This window comes from Ruditapes philippinarum, unplaced genomic scaffold, assembly GCF_026571515.1.
Source record: "Ruditapes philippinarum isolate M1 unplaced genomic scaffold, ASM2657151v2 ctg5195_1_1_1_1, whole genome shotgun sequence".
NCBI lineage: Eukaryota > Metazoa > Mollusca > Bivalvia > Venerida > Veneridae > Ruditapes > Ruditapes philippinarum.
This window is the reverse complement of record NW_026863795.1, coordinates 33,172-39,171: the sequence shown is the minus strand read 5'-3', so window position 1 is coordinate 39,171 and position 6,000 is coordinate 33,172.

Below are 6,000 nucleotides of genomic sequence, written 5' to 3'. Positions count from 1 at the left end.
CCATGTTCGAACTCATCCAAGCTATCACCTAGACAAACATCCTGACCAAGTTTGATGATGATTGAGGCAAAAATGTGACCGCTAGAGTGTTAACAAGGTTTTTCTATATTTAGCTCCGGTGACCTACTTTTTCATCCGAGATGACCCATGTTCGAACTCATCCGAGCTATCACCTAGACAAACATCCTGACCAAGTTTGATGATGATTGAGGCAAAAAAGTAAATTCTAGAGTGTTAACAAGGTTTTTCTATTTTTAGCTCTTGTGACCTAGTTTTTCATCCGAGATGACCCATGTTCGAACTCATCCGAGCTATCAACTAGATAAGCATCCTGACCAAGTTTGATGATGATTGAGGCAAAAATGCGACCGCGAGAGGGTTAACAACAAAATGTGAACGGACGGACGGACGACGGACGGACGACGGACAATCATCGATCCTAAAAGCTCACCCTGAGCATGCTCAGGTGAGCTAATAAAAAGGACTAAAACAGCAAAACTTTGCACATTAGGTAAAATGTACCCTATAACATTATTTAAAAAAAAAGAGACTAAAATACCTGTGTAATCACATAAATAGATATCTTAATAAGGCAACTAGGAGCCTTCGAGTTGTGGTTTAATTTTTATACCTATATAAATAAAGAAATGTTTCTACAACTTTTCAAATCACATGTCAGATCCCACATTGAATGCAACTCTGCTATATTGCAACTGGATTTAAAAAATGTAACAGCCATTGAAATTGATCTCTTTATCTTCTTTATATGAAACTTCAATGCACACTTGCAACGTCCCGCGTTAAGAGGTTACAAAATCTTTCTGTTTTAGTCCGTTTTATGGCATTTTCCTCGTACAAAATGCATGTTTACGCCACGTCGACCAGGACCCACGCAGGAAAAAAATATGCCCACACTGTGTGGAAATCATAAAATGGGGAATACAGAGGAAAGTCAGAAGGATATAATTGAATTTCGATCTTTTTTTTTAAATGAATTTCACAAGTTTTTTTTTGAAAAAGTTGAACTTTACCTTACATTTGAGTGTTCAAGTACACTTCTGGATCAAAGGAAATTAAAATATTTTCTACCGATGATCAATTTTATGATCTATAGATTATGTATTACAAATCTTTATTATAATTCTAATATCACCATCAATCTGATATCTTCATTGTCATTCTGATATCTTCATTGTCATTTTTATATCTTTATAATCATTAAATATCACCATTATCATTCTGATGTGAATGAATTTTTATGTAGATACAAATGTATGATGAAAATGAATTCAGAATGATAATTATGCATAATAATGATAATGAAGATATCAGAATGACAATGGAGATATCGGAATGACAATGAATATATCAAAATGATAATGAAAATATAAGAATGATAATGAAGATATCAGAATGACAATGAATATATCAGAATGATAATGAAAATATAAGAATGATAATGAAGATATCAGAATGTAAATTAAGATATCAGTCAGATAATAAAGATATCAGAATGACAATAGAGATATCTGTTTAGCACTGAAAATATCAGAATAACAAAAAAGATAATAGAATGAAAATGAAGATATCAGAATGAAAATGATTATATCAAGATAACAATGATATTCTCAGAATGAAAATGATGATATAAGAATGATAAAAAAAACATACCAGAATGACAATGAAGATTTCAGATTGATAATGAAGATATTTGTTTATCAAGTTCTGTGTAGCAGCCGTAATATTTGTATATAGTGTTTTTTTGTTTTTATCCTTCGAGATTATTAATTCCAACACTTTTGTATTAAGTACCGCTCAAGCCGGTGCTATGGGGCGTGAGAGATTTTGTACTTTTCATCATTTCTCGTGTACAGACTCAATATGAAAACAAAAGGGCCATGATGGCCATGAAATCGCTCACCTGTATATAGGCCCCAGATGGGCCAATTTTAACCTAGGGCCCTTATTTGAACAAAAATGGTAGACACCCATTAGAAGATGTTTTTATGCTAAATATCTTAGCTCTAGCTCTTAGGTGTTTTTAAAAGAATCGTTTTTAAGTTTTTACTATATACATTAAGGGAAAACCAATCACCCCATGGGGCGGGGCCAATTTTGACCCGAGGGCTTTTATTTGAATAGACTTGGTTGACACCCACTAGAAATTGTTTCATTCTTAATAGCTAAGCTCTAGCTATTTGGGTTCTTCAAAAGAAGATTTTAAGTTTTTACTATGTACGAATAAGAAAAATCAATGACCCCACCACCACCGGGCGGGGCCAATTTTGACCCCAGGGCATTTATTTGAACAAACTTGGTAGACACTGTTCATGGCAAATATCTAATCTCTAGCTCTTTCGGTTTACTAAAAGAAGACATTTTAAGTTTTTTCTTTCGGTTGCAATGGCAACAGAAGTTCTGCTGGAATTAAATTCTTTGATGACTACCAAAGGAATATTCCTGTGAAGTTTGGATGAAATTGGCTTAGCAGTTTATGAAGAGATGTCGTTTAAAGTAGAAGACGGAAAGCGATCACAAAAGGTCACCAAGTTCTGTGTAGCAGCCGTAATATTTCAGGTGTTGTTTTGTTTTTATCCTTTATTAATTCCAACACTTTTGTGTGTTGAAAATTAATACCGCTCAAGCCGGTGCTATGGGGCGTGAGGGATGTTGTACTTTATCATCATTCCTCGTGTACAGACTCAATAACAAAACAATGAGAACAAAGATCAAGGCAAGGTGACATCCACAGAACGCAGTCCCCGACACAATCAAGTCATACCAGCAAACCGAGTAAATTTTCATGTAATTTTGTTGTTATTTATGCAAGATTTCTCAGACTTACTTATAATGCACACGGGTCATAGAATAACATTCAGCTTTATAATATATACTATAAGGAGAAAACTCGGATCATATCACATGCAGTAACAACGTATTTACAAAATTGAAATAATTTGTATAAAGTCATATGTGACATCTTATAACTGTAACACCTTGTATATATCATGTGTTAATGCATTTTGTAGACTTGTCGATTGCGTTTTATCTTACACGTTTTTTCACCAGTCAATGTCTCATTCCTAGTACAGTGCATATATTTTACAAACATTATTGATGTACTGGCAGCTTAGTCTTTGCTATATATGGAAATAGTGGGAAGTAAATTTTTAACAATATTTATGCTGTAAGAGCGGGAAAAACAAATGATACACAACCAATTTTGTACAATCTTTTATTAAGAAAAGTCACACATTCATGCTATCAAAACCAATCAAACAAACATGATTTATTTAATAGTACTATATTAATAACAAAAACAGTATAATGCTCTCTATGAAGCTTCCATGATAAGATCATATACTGAATACTGTTTTCCATAAACATTTCAGGTTTTAAACAGTCATGTTTTATATATATGTATATGTACCATTGACATATTCCAGCATAAACTTATCTTAACTTCATATACGGTAGTATTGTTTTAGCATAAACCTTGCCTAAACAATAAATATATAAGTTACCAAGTATATGTAATTAAAGGTTTACAAATGTACAAGATGGATATAATCATACAATATTCAATAAACAGACATAGTTTATATATAATGTACAATTGACATAACATATTACAGCATGAACTTATCTTAACTTCATATAGAATTGTTTATGCATAAACATGGACAATATAGATTTGTTATGAGTACATGTAAATTGTATGTTTACAAATATACTAGAATTATAAAATCTATATTCCAAGTCACAAACAAACATGTCTGATGCATATGTTCACAAGACATAACAAATCTAAGCATGAAATAAACATAAACATTCATATATCTAGTTAACAATTAATAACATCTTCATGTAATTATATGTTTACTTATATACCAGATGAATTTACTCTACATATACTTTTTAAGTTTAAAGGCACATTTCGCCTCAGAAATGCATAGATTTTTATTTTTGTAAAAGGACCAATATGTGTTTTATAATGTTGTAATAATATATTTAGACCAAGTGCTATTCTTATCTCCTGCCAAAAAATTGATTTTGTTAATAGAGATGCAAAATGTAAAAAAAAAATGTAATTTTACTTCCATATGTAATACTTATTCATTATAATTGTACTAGTTGTTAAAATGCAAAAGAAACAAAAGTTGGCTTAGATATATGGCCAATGAAAAACGTTTTGGCCACCAAAAATATAAAATTTTGAAAAATAACTTACTGCATTTTTTATGGCTTAATGGGCCTTTAAATCAAACATAAATAAATGCAAAAGAAACAAAGGATGGCTCTGGTATATGGACAATGAAAAACTCTTTGGACACAAAACAATTAAGCTTTTGAAAAAATAAAGTGATTGCATTTTTTAAGGCTTAATGGGCCTTTAAATCAAACAGGTATAACTGTTTAAAATGTATGTAGGATTACATGTCCCAAAATCGTTCAGTATATAAAATAATGTTATCTTATTTTCATAAAAGCATTGCAATAGCATGACACTTAAACAACAAACATGTATATATATAAATGGGTGTGTGATAATATGCTTATACATATACACTTGATACATTCATTCATTCAGAATAAAGGCACAGACAATTTGTAACAAATGTTTATATATAAAACATATCTTAATCCTGGTACATTGTATTATACTCACATCAGCAACGCATACAAACTAAGTAAGCTTTAATAAAATGTAGTTATATCTTTACTGTCTGAAAACATTTAATTTTCAGTCTTAACATCATATGTATCCACAGGTACTGGGTTGAACTACATTCATCACAAATGAAGAGTATTTGTTTATATGCATGGGTTACCCATTCACATTTAAACTGATTGAATTAAAATTTACATTTTCTCAGTGCACAATATTTCAAAAGCTAGGCAAATCCTTTAATGGTAAATTTTTATTTCAAAGTAACAAAATGATGGCTCAGGTATATGGACAATGACTAACTCTTTGGATACAAAACAATTCAGCTTTTTGAAAAATAAAAGTGATTGCATTTTCAAGGCTTAATGGGCCTTTAAAGCAAACGGGTATAACAAATGTACGTATAGTCACATGTCACAAAACCTTTCTTTATATAAAATAATAGTATCTTACTTTCATAAAAGGATTGCAATAGCATGTAATTATACAATAAACATTTATTAACATGAAATAATATGTTTACATATGTACTATATACATTCAATCAGAATTTCATGTAACAAACAGACAAGTGTAACATATGTTAACATAAATCATATCTTAATCTTGGTATATACTAACATGCGCAAGCATAAAAAATTAACATACAGTTAATAAAATGTAGTTATATCATTACTGTCTGAAAGCATTAAATCTTTATTTTAGCATTGTCCGAACCCGTGGGTACTGATTTGGGTGAATAACATTCAATGAATGTAGAGTATAGGCACCAAAGTATGCATTGGTTACCCAGGATGGGGCATCTGTGAACTGGTATATATCCCTGAGGGACAGCTGAGAACTGGTATATATCCCCAAGGGGCAGCTGAGAACTGGTATATATCCCTGAGGGACAGCTGAGAAATGGTATATATCCCAACGGGCAGCTGAGAACTGGTATATATCCCTGAGGGACAGTTGAGAACTGGTATATATCCCAAAGGGACAGCTGAGAACTGGTATATATCCCTAAGGGACAGCTGAGAACTGGTATATATCCCTGAGGGACAGCTGAGAACTGGTATATATCCCAAAGGGGCAGCTGAGAACTGGTATATATCCCTAAGGGACAGCTGAGAACTGGTATATATCCCCAAGGGGCAGCTGAGAACTGGTATATATCCCCAAGGGGCAGCTGAGAACTGGTATATATCCCCAAGGGGCAGCTGAGAACTGGTATATATCCCCAAGGGGCAGCTGAGAACTGGTATATATCCCCAAGGGGCAGCTGAGAACTGGTATATATCCCCAAGGGGCAGCTGAGAACTGGTATATATATCCCCAAAGGGCAG